Raw genomic sequence first — 25,426 nt, forward strand, 5'->3', positions numbered from 1 at the left:
TCTTGGAATCTGACATGTTATCACTTTGGGATTGTTGGCCAGCTGCTCCTGACTTGGCCACATTAAGGCTCAGACTGTCCCAGTCTCTGAACTGAAGAGAACCAACACTACTAGCATATCTCTCACCACCATGAATGCAAGGTATTTCCGTGAAGAGTATCAGGAGGACATCTACAGATCCCAGACTGGCATGTGCGAGTTCTGAGGAATGGTGTAATAACCCAGTGTATCTGGGTGATCTTTGGAGACAGCTGAGACAGACCTACAACAGGGCAGTGGCTGACACCCAACTCATAGCCCATCTTCTCCAGCCATGTGGTTGACAGGGTCTTGGTGCTCCGGCCAGCTGTCAGGCCTGAACCTCTGAGGTGGGAGACCTGAATTCAGGACATTGGTCCACCAGAGACCTCCCGGCCCCACGTGATATCAATCAGTGAGAGCTCTCCCGGAGATCTCCATCTCAATGCTAAGACCCAGCTCCACACAATGACCAGCAAGCTCCAGTGATGGACACCCTAAGCCAAACAACTAGCAAGAGAGGAACACAACCCCACCCATTAGAAGAAAGGCTGCCTAAAATCATACTAAGTCCACAGACACCCCAAAACACACCACCAGACATAGTCCTGCCAACCAGAAAGCCTCATCCACCAGAACACAGGCACAAGTCCCTTCCACCAGGAAGCTTACACAACCCACTGAACCAACCTTCCCCACTGGGGTCAGACATCAAAAACAACGGGAACGCCAAACATGTGGCCTGCGAAAAGGAGACCCCAAATACAGTAAGTTAAGCAAAATGAGAAGACAGAGAAATACGCAGCAGATGAAGGAGCAAGGCAAAAATGCAGCAAACCAATGAGGAGGAAATAGGCAGTCTACCTGAAAAAGAATACAGAGTAATGACAGTAAAGATGATCCAAAATCTTGGAAATAGAATGGAGAAAACACAAGAAACATGTAACAAGGACCTAGAAGAAATACAGAGCAAACAAACAATGGTGAACAACACAATAAATGAAATGAAAACTCTCTAGAAGGAATCAGTAGCAGAATAACTGAGGCGGAAGAACAGATAAGTGACCTGGAAGATAAAATAGTGGAAATAACTACCACAGAGCAGAATAAAGAAAAAAGAATGAAAACAATTGAGGACAGTCTCAGAGACCTCTGGGACGTTAAATGCACCAACATTCGAATTATAGGGGTCCCAGAAGAAGAAGAGAAAAAGAAAGGGTCTGAGAAAATATTTGAAAAGATTATAGTTGAAAACTTGCCTAATATGGGAAAGGAAATAGTCAATCAAGTCCAAGAAGCACAGAGAGTCCCATACAGGGTAAATCTAAGGAAAAACATGCCAAGATACATATTAATCAAACTATCAAAAATTAAATACAAAGAAAAAATATTAAAAGTGGCAAGGGAAAAGCAACAAATAACATACAAGGGAATCCCCATAAGGTTAACAGCTGATTTCTCAGCAGAAACTCTGCATGCCAGAAGGGTGTGGCAGGACATATTTAAAGTGATGAAAGGGAAAAACCTACAACCAAGATTACTCTACCCAGTAAGGATCTCATTCAGATTTGATGGAGATATTAAAACCTTTACAGACAAGCAAAGGCTAAGAGAATTCAGCACCACCAAACCAGCTTTACAACAAATGCAAAAGGAAGTTCTCTAGGCAGGAAACACAAGAGAAGGAAAAGATCTACAATAACAAACACAAAACAATAAAGAAAATGGCAATAGGAACATACATATAGATAGTAAGCTTAAATGTAAATGGATTAAGTGTTCCCACCAAAAGATATAGACTGGGTGAATTGATACAAAAACAAGACCCATATATATGCTATCTACAAGAGACCAACTTCAGACCTAAGGACAAATACAGACTGAAAGTGAGGGGATGGAAAAAGATATTCCATGCAAATGGAAATCAAAAGAAAGCTGGAGTAGCAATTCTCATATCAGACAAAATAGACTTTAAAATAAAGACTATTACAAGAGACAAATAAGGACACCACATAATGATAAAGGGATCATTTCAAGAAGGAAACATAACAATTGTAAATATTTATGCACCCAACATAGGAGCAATTCAATACATAAGGCAAATGCTAACAGCCATAAAAGGGGAATTGACAGTAACACAATGACAGTAGGGAACATTAACACCCCACTTTCACCAATGGACAGATCATGCAGAATGAAAATAAATAAGGAAACACAGCTTTAAATGACACATTAAACAAGATGGACTTAATTGATATTTATAGGACATTCCATCCAAAAACAATGGAATACACGTTCTTCTCAAGTGCTCATGGAACATTCTCCAAGATAGATCATATCTTGGGTCACAAATCAGGCCTTGGTAAACTTAAGAAAATTGAAATTATATCAAGTATCTTTTCCAACCACAACTCAATAAGACCAGATATCAATTACAGGAAAAAAACTGTAAAAATATAAACACATGGAAGCTAAACAATACACTATTAAATAACCAAGAGATCACTGAAGAAACCAAAGAGGAAATCAAAAAATAGCTAGAAACAAATGACAATGAAAAGAGGATGACCCAAAACCTATGGGACACAGCAAAAGCAGTTCTAAGTGGGAAGTTTATAGCAATAAAATCCTACCTCAAGAAACAAGAAAAATCTCAAATAAACAACCTGACCTTATACCTAAAGCAATCAGAGAAAGAAGAACAAAAAAAAAAACCTCAAAGTTAGCAGAAGGAAAGAAATCATAAAGATCAGATAAGAAATAAATGAAAAAGCAATGAAGGAAATGATAGCAAAGATCAATAAAAATAAAAGCTGGTTGTTTGAGAAGATAAACAAAATTGATAAACCATTAGCCAGACTCATCAAGAGAAAAAGGGAGACGACTCAAATCAACAGAATTAGAAATGAAAAAGGAGAAGTAACAACTGACACTGCAGAAATACAAAGGATCATGACAGATTACTCCAAGCAACTCTATGCCAATAAAATGGACAACCTGGAAGAAATGAAAAAATTCTTAGAAATGCACAACCTGCCAAGACTGAACCAGGAAGAAATAGAAAATATGAACAGACCAATCACAAGCACTGACATTGAAACTGTGATTAAAAATCTTCCAACAAACAAAAGCCCAACCAGAGGGCTTCACAGGCAAATTCCATCAAACAGTTAGAGGAAAGCTAACACTTTCCTTCTCAAACACTTCCAAAATATAGCTGAGGGAGGAACACTCCCAAACTCATTCTACGAGGCCACCATCACCCTGATACGAAAACCAGACAAAGATGTTCCCAAAATGAAAACTACAGGCCAATATCACTGATAAACATAGATGCAAAATCCTCAACAAAATACTAGCAAACAGAATCCAACAGCACATTAAATGGATCATACACCAGATCAAGTGGGGTTTCTCCCAGGAATGCAAGAGTTCTTCAAAAAACACAAATTAATCAATGTGATAAACCATATTAACATATTGAAGCAGATAAACCATATGATCATCTCAATAGATGCAGAAAAAGCTTTCAACAAAATTGAACACCCATTTATAGTAAAAATCCTTGAGAAAGTAGGCATAGAGGGAACTGACCTCAACATAATAAAGGCCATATATGACAAACTCACAGCCAACATCGTTCTCAATGGTGAAAAACTAAAATCATTTCAACTAAGATCAGGAACAAGATAAGGTTGCCCATTCTCACCACTATTATTCAACATAGTTTCGGAAGTTTTAGCCACCCCAATCAGAGAAGAAAAAGAAATAAATGGAATCCAATTTGGAAAAGAAGAAGTAAAACTGTCACTGTGTGCAGAGAACATGACACTATACATAGAGAATCCTAAAGATGCTACCAGGAAACTACTAGAGCTAATCAATGAATTTGGTAAAGTAGCAGGATAGAAAATTAATGCACATAAATTTCTTGCATTCTTATACACTAATGATGGAAAATCTGAAAGAGAAATTAAGGAAACACTCCCATTTACCACTGCAACAAAAAGAATAAAATACCTAGGAATAAACCTACATAAGGAGACAAAAGCCCTGTATGCAGAAAGCTATAAGATACTGGTGAAAGAAATTAAACATGATACAGACAGATGGAGAGATATACCATGTTCTTGGATTGGAAGAGTCAACATTGTGAAAATGACTGTACTACCCAAAGCAATCTACAGATTCAATGCAATCCCTATCAAGATACCAATAGCATTTTTCTCAGAATTATAACAAAATATTTCACAATTTGTATGGAAACACAAAAGACCCTGAATAGCAAAATCAATCTTGAGAAAGAAAAACGAAGCTGGAGGAATCAGGCTTCCTGACTTCAGACTATACTACAAAGCTACAGTAATCAAGATAGTATGGTACTGGCACAAAAACAGAAATATAGATCAATGGAACAGGATAGAAAGCCCAGAGATAAACCCACGCACATATGGTCACCTTATTTTTGATAAAGGAGGCAAGAATATACAATAGAGAAAAGACAGCCTCTTCAATAAGTGGTGCTGGGAAAACTGGACAGCTACATGTAAAAGAATGAAATTAGAACACTCCCTAACACCACACAAAAAAGTAAATTCAAAATGGATAAAAGACCTAAATGTAAGGCCAGACACTATAAAACTCTTAGAGGAAAAAATAGGCAGAACACTCTATGACATATATCACAGCAAGATCTTTTTTGACCCACCTCCTAGAGTAATGAAAATAAAAACAAAAAATCAACAAATAGGACCTAATTCAAGTTAAAAGCTTTGCACAGCAAAGTATACCGCAAACAAGAGCAAAAGACAACCCTCAGAATGGGAGAACATATTTGCAAACAAAGCAACTGACAAAGGATTAATCTCCAAAATATACAAGCAGCTCATGCAGCTCAATAACAAAAAAATCAACAACCCAGTCCAGAAATGGACTGAAGATCTAAATAGACATTTCTGCAAAGAAGATATACAGATTGCCAACAAACACATGAAAGGATTCTCAACATCACTAGTCATTGGAAAAATGCAAATCAAAACTACAATGAGGTATCACCTCACACCGGTCAGAACTGCCATCATCAAAAAGTCTACAAACAATAAATGCTGGAGAGGGTGTGGAGAAAAGAGAACCCTCTCGCACTATTGGTGGGAATGTAAATTGATACAGCCACTATGGAGAGCATTATGGAGTTTTCTTTAAAAACTAAAAATAGAACTACCATACACCCAGCAATCCCACTACTGGGCATATACCCTGAGAAAATCATAATTCAAAAAGAGTCATGTACCACAATATTTACTGCAGCATCATTTACAATAGCCAGGACATGGAAGCAGCCTAACTGTCCATCGACAGATGAATGGATAAAGAAGATACGGCACATATATATACAATGGAATATTACTCAGCCATAAAAAGAAACGGAATTGAGTTATTTGTAGTGAGGTGGATGAATCTAGAGTCTGTCATACAGAGTGAAGTATGTCAGAAAATGAAAACAAATACCATATGCTAACACATATATATGGTATCTAAAAAGAAAAAAAAAGGTTATGAAGAACCAGGGGCAGGACACGAATAAAGATGCAGACGTGGAGAGTGGTTTTCAGGACATGGGGAGGGGGAAGGGTGGGCTGGGATGAGGTGAGCGTGTCATGGACATATATACACTACCAAATGTAGAATGGATGGCTGGTGGGAAGCAGCTGCATAGCACAGGGAGATCAGTTCGGTGCTTTGTGACCACCTAGAGGGGTGGGATAGGGAGGGTGGGAGGGAGATGCAGGTGGGAGGGGTATGGGGATATGTGTATGCGTATGGCTGATTAACTTTTTTATACAGCAGAAGCTAATGCACCATTGTAGAGCAATTATACTCCAATAAAGATGTTAAAAAAATTAATGGAATGTAGCAAAACCAGTTCTAAGAGGGAAGATTATAGCAATAAAAATACCTCAAGAAAAAAGAGAGATGGCAAATAAACAGCCCAACTTTACACCTAATGGAACTACAAAAAGAAGAACAAATTAGGCCCAAGGTTAGCAGAAGAAAGAAAATAATAATAGTTAGAACATAAATAAATAACATAAAACACAGAAAACCATAGATAATATTAACAAAACTAAGATTTGGTTCTTTGAAAATATAAACAAAATCAACAAAGCTTTAAACTAACTAAGGAAAAAAGAAAGACCAAAATCCACAAACTTGTAAGTGAAAGAAGAGATATTACAACTGATACCACAGAAATACAAAGGATCATGAGAAACTACTGTGAATTACCATACACCAACAGATTGGAGAACCTAGAAGAAATGGATAGATTTGTAGAGATATACAATTTACCAAAACTGAATCATGAAGAAATAGATAATCTAAACAGAATCAAGCAAATAAGGAGATTGAATTTGTAATTAAAAACCTCCAAATAAAAAAGCACAGGACCATATGGTTTCACTGATGAATTTAATCAAACATTTAAATAAGAATTCACGGCAGTCTTTCTCAAATATTTCCAAAAATTGAAGAGGAGAGAATACTCCTAATGAGAATACTCCTGATGCCAAAGCCAGATAAGGGCATTACAGGAAAGAAAACTAGATGCCAGAAAACTAGATGCTAATACCTATGATTAATATAGATTCAAAAATTCTCAACAAATTACTAACAAAGCAAATTTAACAGCACATTAAAAATTTCATGCATCATGATCAAGTGGGATTCATCACTGCAATGCAAACATGGTTCAAAATAAATGTGATACATTACATTAAGACAATGAAACATAAAAACCATATGATCATCTCAATAAATGCAGAAAAAGCATTTGACAAAATTCAACATCCACTCACGATAAAACCTCTCAACAAACTGGATATAGAAGAAACATACCTCAACATAATAAAGTCCATATATGATAAGATCACAGCTAATATCATACTCAATGGTGAAAGATTAAAAGCTTTTCCTCTAAGACCAGGAATAAGACAAGGGTGCCACTCTCACCACTCGTATTCAACATAATATTGGAAGCCCTAGCTTGAGGAATCAGGCAAGAAAAAAAAAAAAAGACATCCAAATTGTAAATAAAGAAGTAAAATTTTCTCTGTTTTCAGATGACATGATTTTACATAGAGAAAATCCTAAAGACTCCACCAAAAAAAGTTAGATCTAATCAACAAATTCAGTTTAGTTATAGGATAAAAAATCAACATACAAGAAAACAGTTGCAATTCTTTATGCTAACAATGATCTATGAAAATGAACTAGGTGAAAAAGAAATAAAGAAAAGAATTCCATATATAATAGTATTAAAAATAATAAAAGCCTAGGAATAAATGTAAGTAAGGAGGTGAAAGATCTGTACACTGAAAACTATAAGACATTGATGAAAGAAATTGAAGAAGATGCAAATAAATTAAAAGATACCCTGTGTTCAAGGAACATGGAACAGAGGAATTGATATTGTTAAAATGTCTCTACGGATTCAGTGCAATTGCTATCAAAATTCCAATGGCATTTTTTTTTTTTTTTTACAGAAAATAGAAAAAACAATCCTTAAGTCTTTTTGAAACCTTAAAAGACTCTGACTAGCCACAGCAATCCTGAGGAGGAAGAACAAATCTGGAAACATCACTCCTGATTTCAAAGTACATTATAAAGCTATATCAAAACGAACTATATTACAAACATATAATCAAAACAGTATGGTACTGGCATAACAATATGATAGAAAAAGACAAATATTGTATGATCTCCCTTATATGTGAAATCTAAAATGCCCAAACTCATAGAAACAGAAAACAGATTGGTGGTAGCCAGGGCCAGAGGTAGTAGGTAAGGAAAATGTGTGAATGTGGTCAAAAAGTACAAACTTCCAGTTATAAGATAAATAAGTTTGGGGAGTATAACATATGGCTTAGTTACTATAATTATCAATAATGTATTATATATTTTAAACTCTCTATGAGAGTGGGTCTCAAAAGTTCTCATCACAAGAAAAAATTGTGATTATGTTATTGATATTAACTAAATTTTTGTTGTAATCATTTCACAATACATACATCTATCAAATCATTACGTTGTATACCTTAAACTTATGCACTGTTATATGTCAATTTTTATCTCAATAAACCTGGAAAACAATAAAAATACAAGCTTTCCAGGTAACTTTCAATTCAGTTAAGATTGAGAGCAAAATTCATTGTCTGTGACCACTTCATCCTGCTTCATTGCTCTCCAAAGCATTTGGCTTCATGTTTTACATATCTATATTATTTTATATTTATTCATTTCTGTACTTATTTTCTATTCCTGCCCCATGGAATACATAATACCTGAAGGAAAACGCTTCTCTCTTTGCTCATTTCCTTATCCCTAGTGACAATGACAGTGAATGGCATAGTACATACTCAATAAATATTTGTTGAATGAATGAATGAGAAAATAAATATAATAGATGTTAATCAATATTTGATGAATAAAGAAGTGAATAAATGAATTTCCCTCTTGTCATTCAATAACTAACTCATACTACTTCCTTTGTAAACCTTCTCAGGTTCTGCTATTTAAAATCAATCTCCTTCTGTACTACTATTCTTTATCACTATTTTTTTCTTCTAGATGTGATTTAATCAATACTATTTCTTTCACAATACCTATCGTGTGTTTTACAAAGTAGTCAATATGTAGTTTTGAATTTAATTACACGTTATATTTAACTTACTGTATCTCCCAAAATGAGTTTAAAATTAAAGTTAAATGTTAATGTAGTTCTAACATTTACAGATAATGCTAGAGACAACACAGAGTCAAAAATATTTTCATGCTACATTGGACTAAATTATAATGAGTATACCAGGGAAATCTAACATGTCTTAAGACATGTTAAGACCTTGTATGTAATACATCTTAAGAAAAACAAAATCTTTGAAAAAAAGAAGATTTATGTTATTATATAATGTGATATTATTGGATTCCTGAACAGGATTGATGATACTTCTTTAACAGCTGTGTTGCTTTATTTCAGAGAAAATGCAGGACTCTCAAGAACCTTGGGTGACAGAGCCATAGAGTCATAGAAGCATAGGTCTTATAATAACCAAATGACTGTGTGAAAAATCACTCAATCTTAATCTATCCCAGTCTCCTGAGAGGTTTGTCTCATGGGATTCTGGGAAGAATAATATAAACTAATGCATGGGTATAAAAATGTGTGTAATCACTAAGGTGATGTGTCTGAAGTATTAATAAAATGGTGAAATTAAAAATAAGGATGTGTTTTCTATCTTTGGAAATGTGTTTATGATTTTTTTAGATATGGCTTCAAGAATATTTATAGGGCTTAATATCAATATCTAAAAGTAACACATATTACACATGGTACTGAACAAGTAATAGGTAATATCTAATGTTATTCTCTGAGTCTTGTGATATAGGTTGTATTATAGTTATTAAAATTGTAGATCACATTTTATAGAAAATGAAACTGATGTTTAGGAAGCTGACTTTAGGAAACAAAGTCAATCAGCTGGGATTTTATTCCGGATCTGCCTAGCAAATCTGTACATACTGCCACAGGCAAAACCCAAAGGAAAGATTAGTAGTGAAACGTTAAAAGAGAGTTCTCTGGTATTTGATGGTACTGTTTCAATAAGAACACTTTCAACTGGCATATGCTTTACAAAAATACTTTACCTCTAAAGTGATAAACTAGAGGAAGTCACCATAAATATCAATATTATAAAATACAAAAATACTCAATAATTGTGAATGACTTGTTTATTCATTGTGAGTCATCTCAGGTATTCTATTTTATTAGATAAATTTATACAAATTATGTTCTACACTGTCCCATAGTCAGATTTTCATAGCAAAAATCGACAAACTAAAACAATTTTGATTCATTAACAGTCTCCTAGTTTCCTCTCACCCATCTGTATAGGCTGAGCTCTTGAAGAGGGCCTGGTGAAGTTAGGAGTCATCCTCCTGGTGGGGATTTCCAGGCACAGTGACCTGTGGTGATGATTCAGTTAAAAGCAGCTTGATAATTTATCTACTAAAGACTCTGTCAGGTTAAGTAATGTTTAATGCAATTTTACATTTATCTATGCCAAAGTAGTCCTCACAAAGCTCAGTATTACCTTTTTTTGTAAATTACCTTTAATTGGGGTGAGGAACCACAAGGATAATATTAATGCCTTCATTACACCCTTGTGTTCTACAAAATCAGATTTTTCAGAGAAAAATACAGCATGCTTTCTATTGTGTTATATATTTTGTATAATAAAAATGTTTTATTTATTAAAAAACCAATGATAACTATTATATGAAATAAATAAAAATTTAAAGCACAGATTAATTTGAAGTAATATTCTTATAGATTTAACCTAATCTTTCAGATAGCCTAAGGTTTTTGCTGAGTTAGGAGAGTCTAAATCTTCTGAGCAAGAAACCTTCCCTAGGCAACCACTGCTGTAGGATCCCAACCCATTTTGTATCTAGAACATTTAGGACAGCTTTGCTCTTTCCTTCTTTCCTTATCAGCCACATGGCTCTGAGCAATAACATATTCTCTATTCAGCATAAACATATAGTGGTATACCTAGCATCTCTTTACTATGAGCATCATATTTCTCTCCCACATCCCTGCTCTAGTCCCACTGAGAGCTGCTAGTGGCCCTCTTGAGATAATGTAGAGAGAGACTGTTTGAAAATGAAACTCTAAGTGGAAAGCAGAACCCAGATATACAGGAGATTGGAGATATATATATATATATTTTTTTTTTAATTTTTCAAATGTGAGCTGTGTTTCTGTCACTGTTAAAAGGAAGAATTCTAAGGAGTTCACTTTCTTAACTTTCTTCATAAGCTACAAATTTCTCTTTGAATCCTTTGAATATCGTTCTGTCTTAAAACAGAGAAACAGTGGAAGAGTTGAAAGATCACACTGTTCTGGGAGTGAGCCCACTCTAGATTATTTTCTACTCCTAGGTTTTCCTGTTAGCTAATCTGGGTTGTTAGAATATATCGATGACCCAAAGATGTGTTATAGATGTACCTATATACTGCTTCTTCCAGCCTGGGTACAACTGGTTGGACCCTGGAGCTCCTCTGGAGGCGTCCCAGCCCTTTATCCAAGTGTGCCATATTAATACGGTAACTTCCCTTGTGAGGGATAATGTGAAAAAAAGGTTGCGCATGTTGAGCTAGGCCTTATGTCATTCCTAACTTACTTAGAAGGCTGAACAAATTTTACAAATTAAACACAGGTTCCTGGAGATTCTGATTCAGTAGGTCTGCAGTTGGATAATCTCTATTTCAGAAGAGCTCCCCAGATGATTCTGATTATCTTTCAGGTTTAAGAAACATTACACTAAATAACCCTTCCAAATCATGAAATTCAATTTCTCTAAGCCTGTTTCCATTCTGTTATGGGGTTACACCACATGAGAACATTACCTTTTAGAAATAGTTTATTAGAAATTGACAAGGTTGTTAAGAAGTTTTCACGGTGATTCCTCCATAGGAAGAGCATCCCTGGTGGTCGTGCTTAAATGTGACTATTAGGGACAACATTGTACCTGCAGGGATACCTGCGCGCATTACAAGAAACATGGAGCAGTGAATGGCTTCCCATATGGCCTCACTTAATGCCCTTTCTTCAATGAGGTATATTAGCAAGTAGTATGATGGAAGCTAGCAAAAAAAAAAAGAAAAAAAAAAGGTATCTGGCAGCAATTTTTACTTGGAAACCCCAGGAAAAAGCATTCCAGGTATAGCACTTTTTTGTCAAAGCACAGAGACAGAGTTGATTATAATTTGCTGACAAATAAATTCTTCTAGAGTTCCGGGTTTTACTAAAAAATAAAAAATAACTCTGAAAAAATATTAATTTCTTTTCCTGTGTGAAAACCTTGATCAATCTCTGAGATCAAGAAAAACTTGTCAGTGTTGAAGAGACGGATTCAGGCTGACACATGGAATCTACAATGGCAAGCAGCCTGAATGACAGATAGCCAACTTGGCAAGAGAATTAGTGTGATGCAAAAGAAACACCAAGGCCTTAAGGATGCTTTCTTTCTTGGAATGGCTTTCTTTTGTCAAAATGATGCTGCGTACTCCTAATTAAACACTGGCAACCACGTTTATCCAAGGCAACATGGTATTTGAATGAGGTTACAAGCAACATCAAATTGTTATCTTTTATGAAAACTTCACGTTATCAGATTCAAGTGAAAATAATTTAGTTAGACTAAGTACAGGTCAAAATATAACACTGATGAGAGATAATTTCATACGGCAAATACTTCAGAAGATGTCAAAGTGTTTTTGTACTCTATAAAAAAGTCAGTAATTATTGGTGTTTTTAATGCCTATGCTAATTGTTAACTGGAATCACACAGTTGAACATAATGTTATTAAATAATTGCTAGATGTTTAATGCAATATTAACAGAACACAAGTTACTTCATTGTGCATATTCTGCATATTAAATTTATGAGGTTATTAGTAGGTTGAAAAGCTTAATATGTCATGACTACAGCCATGGTCAAGATCTTAGTCATTTAGTGATGTTTGATTTATTGGGTTAGAAGAAATGATGATGCTACTCAAATAAATAACTGTGTAAATGACATGCTTTCTTCTATAACAGCAAATAAAACCATATTTAAAATGCTGAAAAATCTGTCATCAAAAAGCAGAAGCACGGCTTCCCTGGTGGCGCAGTGGTTGAGAGTCCACCTGCCGATGCCGGGGACACGGGTTCATGCCCCGGTCCGGGAAATCCCACATGCTGCGGAGCGGCTGGGCCCATGAGCCATGGCCGCGGAGCCTGCGCGTCCAGAGCCTGTGCTCCGCAACGGGAGAGGCCACAACAGTGAGAGGCACGCATACCGCAAAAAAAAAAAAAAAAAAAAAAGCAGAAGCATACAAATAATGAATTCCAAACTTCAGAACATATTAAAAATAGGTATAAAGGAGATGAAAATATAAAAAATTAGTCTTGAGGCTAAAAATAAAGTTTTTTACTATATAACCAATATTTTTAATTTTGAAAATTTACAGAACATAAAAATTGAAATGTATAGACAATCTGGTAGGTACTATATGACAAAGTTAGAATCTAGATAATATTTAACTGCTTAAAAGGCTCTTATCAACTAGACATCACCTTAACTAGGTGATTAATTTAACATCAACAATGATGGGTTATGCTGACATCGTGTGTTACTTGAATTAATGTGCTAAGAAAGATGTAATATCACTTTGGCAGTTTCTTGCCAAAAAGGTTTAACCTGATTCTAATCATAAGGAAAAATCAGACAAATCCAGACAACAAAAAAAATGGTCTAGAGAGATTTGAGAAGATGGCGGAAGAGTAAGACGCGGAGATCACCTTCCTCCCCCACAGATACACCAGAAATACATCTACACGTGGAACTGCTCCTGTAGAACACCCACTGATCACTGGCAGAAGACCTCAGACCTTCCAAAAGGCAAGAAACTCCCCACATCCCAGGGTAGGGAAAAAGAAAAAAGAAAAAACAGAGACAAAAGAATAGGGACGGGACCCGCACCAGTGGGAGGGAGCTGTGAAGGAGGAAAGGTTTTCACACACTAGGAAGCCCCTTCGCGGGCGGAGACTGCGGGTGGCGGAGGGGGAAAGCTTCGGAGCCGCAGAGGAGAGCACAGCAACAGGGGTGCGGAGGGCAAAGCGGGGAGATTCCCGCACAGAGGATCGCTGCCGACCGGCACTCACCAGCCCGAGAGGCTTGTCTGCTCACCCGCCGGGGCGGGCGGGGCTGGGAGCTGAGGCTCGGGCTTCGGTTGGAGCGCAGGGAGAGGACTGGGGTTGCCGGCGTGAACACAGCCTGAAGGGGGCCAGTGCGCCACAGCTACCCGGGAGGAAGTCCAGGAAAAAGTCTGGAGCTGCTGAAGAGACAAGACTTTTTCTTACCTCTTTTGTTTCCTGGTGCGCGAGGAGAGGGGATTCAGAGTACCGCCTAAATGAGCTCCAGAGACTGGCGCGAGCCGCGCCTAAAAGCGCGGGCAAGAAGCCTGTGTGCGAGCACAGGTCACTCTCCACACCGCCCCTCCCGCGAGCCTGTGCAGCCCGCCACTGCCAGGGTCCCGTAATCCAGGCACAACTTCCCCGGAAGAACGCACAGCGCGCCTCAGGCTGCTGCAACGTCACGCCGGCCTCTGCCGCCACAGGCCCGCCCCTCACGCCGTGCCCCTCCCTCCCCCCCGGGCCTGAGTGAGCCACAGCCCCCAATCAGCGGCTCCTTTAACCCCGTCCTGTCTGAGCAAAGAACAGGTGCCCTCCGGCAACCTACACGCAGAGGCGGGGCCAAATCCAAAGCTGAGCCCCGGGAGCTGTGCGAACAAAGAAGGGAAAGGGAAATCCCTCCCAGCAGCCTCAGGAGCAGCGGATTAAAGCTCCACAATCAACTTGATGTGCCTGCATCTGTGGAATACCTGAATGCACAACGAGTCATCCCAAATTGAGGAGTGGACTTTGGGAGCAAAGATATATTATTTTTTCCCCTTTTCTCTTTCTGTGAGTGTGTATCTATATGCTTCTGTGTGAGATTTGTCTATAGCTTTGCTTTCACCATTTGTCCTAGGGTTCAGTCTGTCCGTTTTTTTTTTTTTTTTTACTTTTTAAAATTTTTTCCTTGATAATTTTTATATTAACAACTTTATTTTATTTTATCTTTATTTTATTTTATTTTATCCTCTTTCTTTCTTTCCTTCTATTTTTTTCTCTCTTTTATTCTGAGCCGTGTGGAGGACAGGCTCTTGGTGCTCCAGCCAGGAGTCAGTGCTGTGCCTCTGAGGTGGGAGAGCCAACTTCAGGACACTGGTCCACAAGAGACCTCCCAGCTCCACATAATATCAAACGGTGAAAATCTCCCAGAGATCTCCATCTCAACACCAACAACAACAACCAGCTTCACTCAACGACCAGCAAGCTACAGTGCTGGGCACCCTATGCCAAACAACTAGCAAGACAGGAACAGAGCCTCATCAATTAGCAGAGAGGCTGCCTAATATCATAATAAGGCCACAGACACCCCAAAACACACCACCAGACGTGGACCTGCCCACCAGAAATACAAGATCCAGCCTCATCCACCAGAACACAGGCACTAGTCCCCTCCACCAGGAAGCCTACACAACCCACTGAACCAACCTTAGCCACTGGGGGCAGACACCAAAAACAACGGGAACTACGAACCTGCAGCCTGTGAAAAGGAGACCCCAAACACAGTAAGATAAGCAAAATGAAAAGGCAGAAAAACACACAGCAGATGAAGGAGCAAGGTAGAAACCCACCAGACCTAACAAATGAAGAGGAAATAAGCAGTCTACATGAAAAAGAATTCAGAATAATGATAGTAAAGATGATACAAAATGTTGGAAATAGAATAGACAAAATGCAAGAAACATTTAACAAGGACCTAGAAGAACTAAAGAGGAAACAATCAATGAGGAACAACACAATAACTGAAATTAAAAATACTCTAGAAGGGATCAATTGCAGAATAACTGAGGCAGAAGAACAGATAAGTAACCTGGAACATAAAAGAGTGGAAATACCTCCTGCAGAGCAGAATTAAGAAAAAAGAATGAAAAGAACTGAGGACAGTCTCAGAGACATCTGGGACAACATTAAATGCACCAATATTCAAATCATAGGGGTCCCAGAAGAAGAAGAGAAAAAGAAAGGGACTGAGAAAATATTTGAAAAGATTATAGTTGAAAACTTCCCTAATATGGGAAAGGAAATAGTTAACCAAGTCCAGGAAGCACAGAGAGTCCCATACAGAATAAATCCAAGGAGAAACACACCAAGACACATATTAATCAAACTATCAAAAATTAAGTACAAAGAAAGCATATTAAAAGCAGCAAGGGAAAAACACCAAATAACACACAAGGGAATCCCCAAAAGGTTAACACCTGAACTTTCAGCAGAAACTCTGCAAGCCAGAAGTAAGTGGCAGGACATATTAAATTGATGAAGGAGAAAAACCTACAACCAAGATTACTCTACCCAGCAAGGATCTCATTCAGATTTGATGGAGAAATTAAAACCTTTACAGACAAGCAAAAGCTGAGACAGTTCAGCACCACCAAACCAGCTTTATAACAAATGCTAAAGGAACTTCTCTAGGGAAGAAACACAAGAGAAGGAAAAAACCTACAATAACAAACCCAAAACAATTCAGAAAATGGGAATAGGAACATACATATCGATAATTACCTTGAATGTAAATGGATTAAATGCTCCCACCAAAATACACAGACTGGCTGAATGGATACAAAAACAAGACCCGTACATATGCTGTCTACAAGAGACCCACTTTAGACCTAGGGACACATACAGACTGAAAGTGAGGGGATGGAAAAAGATATTCCATGCAAATGGAAATCAGAAGAAAGCTGGAGTAGCAGTTCTCATATCAGACAAAATATACTTTAAAGACTATTACAAGAGACAAAGAAGGACACTACATAATGATCAAGGGATCGATCCAAGAAGAAGATATAACAATTGTAAATATTTATGCACCCAACATAGGAGCACCTCAATACAGAAGGCAAATACTAACAGCCATAAAAGTTTTCTGCTACCAGAAAACTACTAGAGCTAATCAATGAATTTGGTAAAGTAGCAGGATACAAAATCAATGCACAGAAATCTCTGGCATTCTTATACACTAATGATGAAAAATCTAAAAGTGAAATCAAGAAAACACTCCCATTTACCATTGTAACAAAAAGAATAAAATATCTAGGAATAAACCAACCTAAGGAGACAAAAGACCTGTATGCAGAAAATTATAAGATACTGATAAAAGAAATTAAAGATGATACAAATAGATGGAGAGATATACCATGTTCTTGGATTGGAAGAATCAACCTTGTGAAAATGACTCTACTACCCAGAGCAATCTACAGATTCGATGCAATCCCTATCAAACTACCACTGGCATTTTTCACAGAACTAGAACAAAAAATTGCACAATTTGTATGGAAACACAAAAGACCCAAAGCAATCTTGAGAACGAAAAATAGAGCTGCAGGAATCAGGCCCCCTGACTTCAGATTATACTACAAAGCTACAGTAATCAAGACAGTATGGTAATGGCACAAAAACAGAAATATAGATCAATGGACCAGGATAGAAAGCCCAAAGATAAACCCACGCACATATGGTCACCTTATCTTTGATAAAGGAAGCAAGAATATACAGTGGAGAAAAGACAGCCTGTTCAATAAGTGCTGCTGGGAAAACTGGACAGGTACATGTAGAAGTATGAAATTAGAACTCTCCCTAACACCATGCACAAAAATAAACTCAAAATGGATTAAAGACCTAAATGTAAGGCCAGACACTATCAAACTCTTAGAGGAAAACATAGGCAGAACACTCTATAACATAAATCACAGCAACATCCTTTTTGACCCAACTCCTAGAGAAATGGAAATAAAAACAAAAATAAACAAATGGGACCTAATGAAACTTAAAAGATTTGCACAGGAAAGGAAACCATAAACAAGACACAAAGACAGCCTTCGGAATGGGAGAAAATATTTGCAAATGAATCAACTGACAAAGAATTAATCTCCAAAATTTACAAGCAGCACATGCAGCTCAATAACAAAAAAAGCAAACAACCCAATCCAAAAATGGACAGAAGACCTAAATACACATTTCTCCAAAGAAGATATACAGACTGCCAACAAACACATGAAAGAATGCTCAACATCACTAATCATTAGAGAAATGCAAATCAAAACTACAATGAGATATCATTTCACACCAGTCAGAATGGCCATCATCAAAAATTCTAGGAGCAATAAATGCTGGAGAGGGTGTGGAGTAAAGGGAACCCTCTTGCACTGTTGGTGGGAATGTAAATTCATACAACCACTGTGGAGAACAGTATGGAGGTTCCTTAAAAAACTACAAATAGAATGACCATACAACCGAGCAATCCCACTACTGGGCATATACCCTGTGAAACCCATCATTCAAAAAGAGTCATGTACCAAAATGTTAATTTCAGCATTATTTACAATAGCCAGGACATGGAAGCAACCTAAGTAAGTGTCCATCAACGGATGAATGGATAAAGAAGATGTGGCACATATATACAATGGAATATTACTCAGCCATAAAAAGAAACGAAATTGAGTTATTTGTAGTGAAGTGGATCGACCTAGAGTCTGTCATACAGTGAAGTCAGAAATAGAAAAACAAATACAGCATGCTAACACATATATATGGAATCTAAGAAAAAAACATTTAAAAAAAGGTCATGAAGAACCTAGGGGTAAGACGGGAATAAAGACACAGACCTACTAGAGCATGGGCTTGAGGATACGGGGAGGGGGAAGGGTAAACTGGGATGAAGTAAGAGAGTGGCATGGACATATATACACCACCAAACGTAAAATAGATAACTAGTGGGAAGCAGCCACATAGCACTGGGAGATCAGCTAGGTGGTTTGTGACCACCTAGAGGTGTGGGATAGGGAGGATGGGAGGGAGGGAGACGCAAAAGGGAAGTGATATGGGAACAGATGTATATGTATAACTGGTTCACTTTGTTATAAAGCAGAAACTAACACATCATTGTAAAGCAATTATACTCCAATAAAGATGTTAAAAAAAAATAGGTCTAGAGTCTTCAAAAATGTCCATGTCATGGACTTTTAAAAAAATGCAGAACTCTAGTAGGTGTAAAAGTACTAAAGAGAATGATAACTAAAGCAATTTTGATCCTTGGTTGGATCAGGAATTGGATGGAAAAAGAAATAGCTATAAGATACATTACTAGAATAAAAGTGGATATTTGAATACTGACTATAAATTAGACAATAGTAGTGTATCAATTTAATTTTCATGAGTGTGATAATTGCATTATGGTAATTTTGGATAATGGGTGGAGGAAATACACAATAAAGAACTTGATGTGAATTTTCATGATGTCTGAAACTTTTTCTCAATGTCAGAGAAAATATATATATGCACTTGTGAATATATATGTATATACACATAAGTGTATGTATGCACATTGTGTGTATATATGTATGTCTCATATATATGGTGTGTATATATATGTATGCATATATATATGTCCAGAAAGAGAGAGGGAGGAAAGAAGGAAGGAAGGAAGGAAGGAGGGAAGAAAGGAAAGAAGGGGGAAGGAAGGAAAAAGGAAAGAAAGAAAATGTGACAAATTATTAAGAATTGATGATCCTAGGTAAAAGGTGTTATGTATATTTATTTTACATGTCTTACAAATTAACTTAAAGTTGAAATTTTTCAAAAAAATTTGAGGGCAAAATAAGTTATTTTTGGTGTACCTAATTCATACATTCAACAACAAACCTTCATTAGTTATCAAGTATTATACTTGATCATGAGACCATGACCTAAGCTTCAAGAAGGGCAAAAGGACGGAAAGAGAAGTGTAACAGCGCGACTGAGAGCCCAGGTTCACATCCTATGTGAGCACTGATCAGCTGAAAGATTACTGTCAGTCATTTCATCTTTCCGGACATCAGATTGCTCATCTCTAACGTGATGGAGTTGGACCGAGATGAGTTCAGAAGTCACACATATAATTCAGATTCAGTGATTCTCAAAGGCAGACTGATAGGAAAGAGACAATCCTATCAAGTACGTGTCATCAAGCCATGTTAAGATGCTGGAAAATGCTACAACCCAGGCAAAGGGCAGGACTGTTTGGTGCTTAATCAGCCAGAAAACTGTGACATTCCTTTTCTCCATTATGATTCCTCAAAGAAAAGCAAACACCAAACTTGGACCAACACCAACCTCATTACATTATTGCTATACTAGCATCTGTTAGAGTACCAGGTGCTGATAGAACTTCTACAGAGAAACTAACAAATTACTTAACGATTGATGTGTTCAACCACCCACATCTGGAAAGAAGAACACATTTTATAGGCTTAGGAAAGCAGATCATTTATACATTTGCACAAACAAAAGATGAACTGTGCTACTGTGGAAGGATTTTTTAGAAAAATTTTCTTATAGGAAAGATTTTTTCACATAGAATGAGCTATGTTTGACAGATTATATGAATCACTGGCTGAGGACTCAATTGAATAGTATGGTGATTTCTGTGTTAGGTTCATTTTTTTCTGTTTATCAAGTCCATTGTTGGGAAATTTGAAAAGACTGGTTGTTTTAAGACATTCTGACATGCTGTAATTACCATAAGGAAATGTGGATATGAGATCTAGAAAAACGGGAGATACTAATTTACTTAAAATCATCAGAAAGGTAATTCAGGGCCCTCGGGCCCTCCCCCAGCTCTGGTAACCGCAGGCTGCCCTGAGGGGGCGGCTCGGCTGCAGGCGGTTTGGCAGATTGGTGAGGGAATGAGGAGAAAAGCAAACGGCCGTCTCCTCCCTGCCCCATAGCGTGCTCGCTTTCCTGATGGGGCTTTCGAGAATCTCGAGGCCATCTTGCAAGCCATATTTGAACTAGCCAAAGACAACTTCAGACCTGTATAATGTAACAGCAAAGGTCAGAAAACATTAGGCAGTAGAAGTGTGAGCATATTAAGCAAGACGAACGTCTCAGGAAGCAGTTGTGGAAGCCCTAGTTCTGCAGATGTATCTAATGACTTTAAGGATCTTTGGACAACAATAAAGGAGTATCATGATAAAGAAGTACAAGGTCTACAAGTAAAAGTAACCAAACTGAAAAAGGAATGGATTCGAGATGCACTAAGACTAGAAGAATTCTTCACCAAAAATCAACAGCTGAGAGAGCCACGGAAAGTCCTTCATGAAACCATTAAAATTTTAGAAGACCGATTAAGAGCAGGTTTACATGATCACTGTGCAGTAACTGAAGAACATATGCGGAAGAAACAGCAAGAGTTTGAAAATATTCAGCAGCAGAATCTTAAGCTTATCACAGAGCTTATGAATGAAAAGAATGCAGGAAGAAAATAAAAAGCTTTCTGAACAGCTGCAGCAGAAAACTGAGAATGATCAACCACAACAAGCAACCGATCTTGAATCCGAGGAAGATGTTATTCCAGATGCACCAGCAACAACCTTTTCATTTTCTGGCACTAACCGGCTGTGAAGGAAGGAGAACCTCCACGTCCGACACGTAGAACCAACACATATGAAACTGAAGCACTCTGGGTGTGCACGTGAATGGAGAAAAGTACCAAAGTCTTCACCTCATCCGCAACATAAACATAATGAACGTGAAATTCTAGTGGCTGACACTTGTGATCAGAGTCAAGCTCCAGTGGCTAACACACATGGAAAAAGCAGTTATCCTCCTGATAATTTAGCTACAGTTGTTGCTGAAACACTTGGACTTAGTGTTCAAGATGAATCTGAATATCGAGGACCTAGGAGCCCACTTGGTGATGAGCTCTACTACTGTGTGGAAGGAGATCACAGAAAACCTTTTGAGGAATCTAGAAGAAATTGTGAAGATGGTTTAAGATTTTCAGATTCTAATTCAAAGACTCCTCCTCAAGAAGAATCGACTACTTGGGTATCATCTCCTGTATTTGGAGCTACCTCTAATGTGAAAAATAGTTTAGGTTTGAATACAAGTTTGTCCCCTTCTCTTTTAGAGACTGGTAAGAAAAACCATCTGAAAACAATGTCTTTCAGCGACACTTCTAATTCTAGATCAGAGAAACCTAGATGAAAATCTGAAGATGGTGCCCTTTTCACACATCATAATCTTGGGGCTGAAGTGAACAAGATCACTAACGAGTCATCTTCTAATAAGCAGATGCTTATAAATAAAAATACAAGTGAACCCCTAAGTGAACAGGATAGTATTGGTCACATTAAAGATACTGTTACTGGGCTTCCCTGGTGGCGCAGTGGTTGAGAGTCCGCCTGCCGATGCAGGGGACGAGGGTTCGTGCCCCGGTCCGGGAAGATCCCACATGCCGCGGAGCGGCTGGGCCCGTGAGCCATGGCCGCTGAGCCTGCGCGTCCGGAGCCTGTGCTCCGCAACGGGAGAGACCACAACGGTGAGAGGCCCTAGTACCGCAAAAAAAAAAAAAGATAGTTACTGATAAAGGTAAACATGTGGTACCCCTGAAATCACTGGGAGGCTGAACCAAAAGGAAGAAAATCAAGGAAGAAAGTGAAGATGAAGTATGCTGCCCCCAAGCCTCCTTTGATAAAGAAAATGCTTTTCCTTTTCCACTGGATAGTCATTCTTACATGAATGGAGACTATGTGATGGATAAACCTCTGGATCTGTCTGATCGATTTTCACCTATTCAGCGACAAGAGAAAAGCCAAGGAAGTGACAACTCTAAAACTGGATTTAGGCAAGTGACCCTTTATGAGGTTTTGAAGCCTGTCGCAAAGGGCTCTTCCTTAAGCCGTAAGGCCTTGAGTGGGAGCTGTGGATTAACCAAAGATTCCCCAGAAGAGACCAGCAGTTTACAGGAGTCCCTCCTCCCGTCCTTGAGTAAATCTCCGGATAATAAAGCACTGTTACAAATAAAGGAAGAAAATTCTATCTTTAAAATTCCTCTACGTCCACGTGAAAGTTTGGAGACAGACAATCTTTTTGATGACATGAACGGTGCTGGTTTATGTGAGCCTATAAAAATAAAAACCAGGTCAGTCCATGGAGCATGTGAACTTGCATCAGTTCTTCAGTTAAATCCAGTAGAATTGTTAAAACAAAGTCTCTACAGAACAACTAAGATGTATCCTTTGAAAACATCCAGTGGAGTATAGATCCAGGAGCAAATCTTTCTCAGTATAAAATGGATATTACTGTAGTAGATAGAAAGGGTGGCAGTCAGTCAAGATTAGCAGGAGGAAAGACAGTGGACATGGACTGTACGTTGGTTAGTGAAACTATGCTTTTAAAAATGAAGAACCAAGAGCAAAAGGGAGGAAAAAGTCCAAATGGAGAAAGAAAAATGAAAGATAGCTTGGAAGATATGTTTGATCGGATTACACATGAAGAATATGAATCCTGTTTGGTGGATAGCTTCCCCTAAGTAGCAGATGAAGAGAAGGAGTTGTCAACTGCTACAAAAAAACCAAACTCTCCTGGTGATAAACAAGATAAAGTCAAACAGAAAGCGTTTGTGAAGCCATATTTTAAAGATGATGAAAGAGAGACTAGCTTACAAACTTTTCCTCATATTGAGGTGGTTTGGAAAAAAGAAGAAAGAAAAAAATTGCTTGGACACACATGTAAGGAATGTGAGATTTATTATGCAGATTTTCCAGCAGAAGAGAAAAGAAGTTGGCTTCCTGCTCAAGACACCGATTTCGCTACATTCCACCCAACACACCAGAGAATTTCTGGGAAGTTGGTTTTCCTTCCACTCAGACTTGTATGGAAAGAGGTTACATTAAAGAAGATCTTGATCCTTCTCCTCATCCAAAAAGACAGCAGCCTTGCAATGCAATACTTTTTCCAAAAGGCAAAGAGCAGAAGACATAAATGTTGAAGCAAAAACAGGAGAAATGACAATATTCTTTTTATTTATAGTTAAAGTTGGTATTAAACATTGATTTTTTTGATCTTCTGAAAACTGATTTATAACTCATTTTTCTATTGAAAATATTTTTAAATGGCATTTACCCATCACACAGATGACTAAAAATGGATAAGTTTATGTCATATTTTCTTGCTTTTGCACCTTTAAAAAATAAGGTGCTTTCATTTTGTACTCCAAGTTAAGAGTTGTTTATTACTTTATTTGGTAATATCAATTTTGAAAATATAAAAAAAGAAAAAGAAAGGTAATTCAAATACTGTTATTTCCATATGAAAGGAGTCTCAATACCCTTGGTCAAATCCAAGCTACTTTCCTGGGAACCAAGGCTCTGACAGTCTAGTCTTTACTTAACACTGTATGTAAAGTGTATACATTATACATCTTACCCAATATTATACACCTGACACTATGAGTTTGTTATACTGTTAGCATTTCCTGGACAAACCTTGTTCTCGTCTCTTTCATATTTGTGACTTTCCAGAATACCCTTATCCTCATCTTCACCTCATGTAAGGGAGTTATAATTATACCATCTCTGTGCAACTTTCCCCTAGGAGGCAGTATAGTGCAGGTTTAAGAGGACATTTAAAGTCAGAAAAATCTGAGTATGTGAGCTTTCCAGTTGTAGGAGTTTGTTACTTAATCTCACTAGGCCTCAGGTTCTTCATTAAAAAAAAAAAAAATTGATGTAGCAGTAGTATTTAAGGCATAAAATTATTAAGGTTAAATGGAGTAATGTGCATATAATGTTTAGCACAGAGCCTGGCCCAGAGCAAAAAAATTCTTCTTCTCCGCTCTTTCTTCACAATTCCTCCCCTACTGCTACTTTTACTACTGTTTGTGATTCCATAATGTTTTGTTTGCCCTCTTAGGGCACTTACCACTTTCTGCCTCTCTTCCAGCATTCTGGGCATTCGACCCCATCATTAGATTGTAAATTTCTTGAGAACACAAACAGTATGTTTTCCATCTTTGTTTGTCTATAGAACAATAACAACAAAAAACAGTGGTTTATACGACACAGGTGCTTAATAAGTATTTGTTTAAAGGCGTTGAATTACTGAATTTTTAAATTTTTATTTATTTTTATTTTTTTTTTTGTGGTACGCGGGCCTCTCACTGTTGTGGCCTCTCCCGTTGCGGAGCACAGGCTCCGGACGCACAGGCTCAGTGGCCATGGCTCACGGGCCCAGCCGCTCCGCGGCATGTGGGATCTTCCCGGACCGGGGCACGAACCCGTGTCCGCTGCATCGGCAGGCGGACTCTCAACCACTGCGCCACCAGGGAAGCCCTTGAATTTTTTTAATATGAACACTTTATCTTCTCTTTTGGTATGAACATTAAATCTACTAAACCTATTATGTTAACACTGAATAGTCTAATGAGAATATTCAAGTTACAGTAAATTGACATAAGAGAAAATTATTTTTTGAAATTATTTAAACGTTTCTATACATCCTTGATATTGTATGTCTTAGTTCAGGTTACAACAAATTACAACTTTGTTGACTCTGTGGCCCCATAAATGGATTCATCTTATGTCTTAAGAGCTATCTTTAAATTTCCTCTGAGACATCCATCCTTTCATCCATTCACCACACATTCTGTCAAAATACAGAAAAAATATTGACTGTTGGGAAAGGCCTGTCTACCCATCATTTGCTGACTCCTATGATTCATTTTAAGAGAGTCTGTTCAACTGGATTGATTTTGTGAAGCATCCTGTGTAATCTGTGCTGTGAAAATAAAACTCATGTTTCTGAACTGACTCTCAGTTAAAAATGGCAATCAACAAGAAGCCCACACAAAGTCAGAGTTCAGCTTAGTCATCA

At 37.6% G+C, this 25,426-nt stretch overlaps 1 long non-coding RNA gene and 1 pseudogene across 1 annotated transcript in view; one reads left to right on the plus strand and one right to left on the minus strand.

Moving 5' to 3' along the window:
* Positions 1–25,426, minus strand: part of LOC132593374 (uncharacterized) — a 40,583-nt gene that overhangs the window by 9,563 nt on the left and 5,594 nt on the right. Inside the window, exon 2 of the long non-coding RNA XR_009558777.1 lies at positions 24,476–24,574. This is a non-coding gene — a long non-coding RNA (uncharacterized lncRNA). The remainder of the gene's footprint in view (positions 1–24,475; positions 24,575–25,426) is intronic.
* On the plus strand, positions 13,392–23,536 carry LOC115854731 (DNA endonuclease RBBP8-like; annotated as a pseudogene).

The sequence above is a fragment of the Globicephala melas genome, chromosome 14, assembly GCF_963455315.2.
Source record: "Globicephala melas chromosome 14, mGloMel1.2, whole genome shotgun sequence".
In the NCBI taxonomy this organism is placed as follows: Eukaryota; Metazoa; Chordata; class Mammalia; order Artiodactyla; family Delphinidae; genus Globicephala; species Globicephala melas.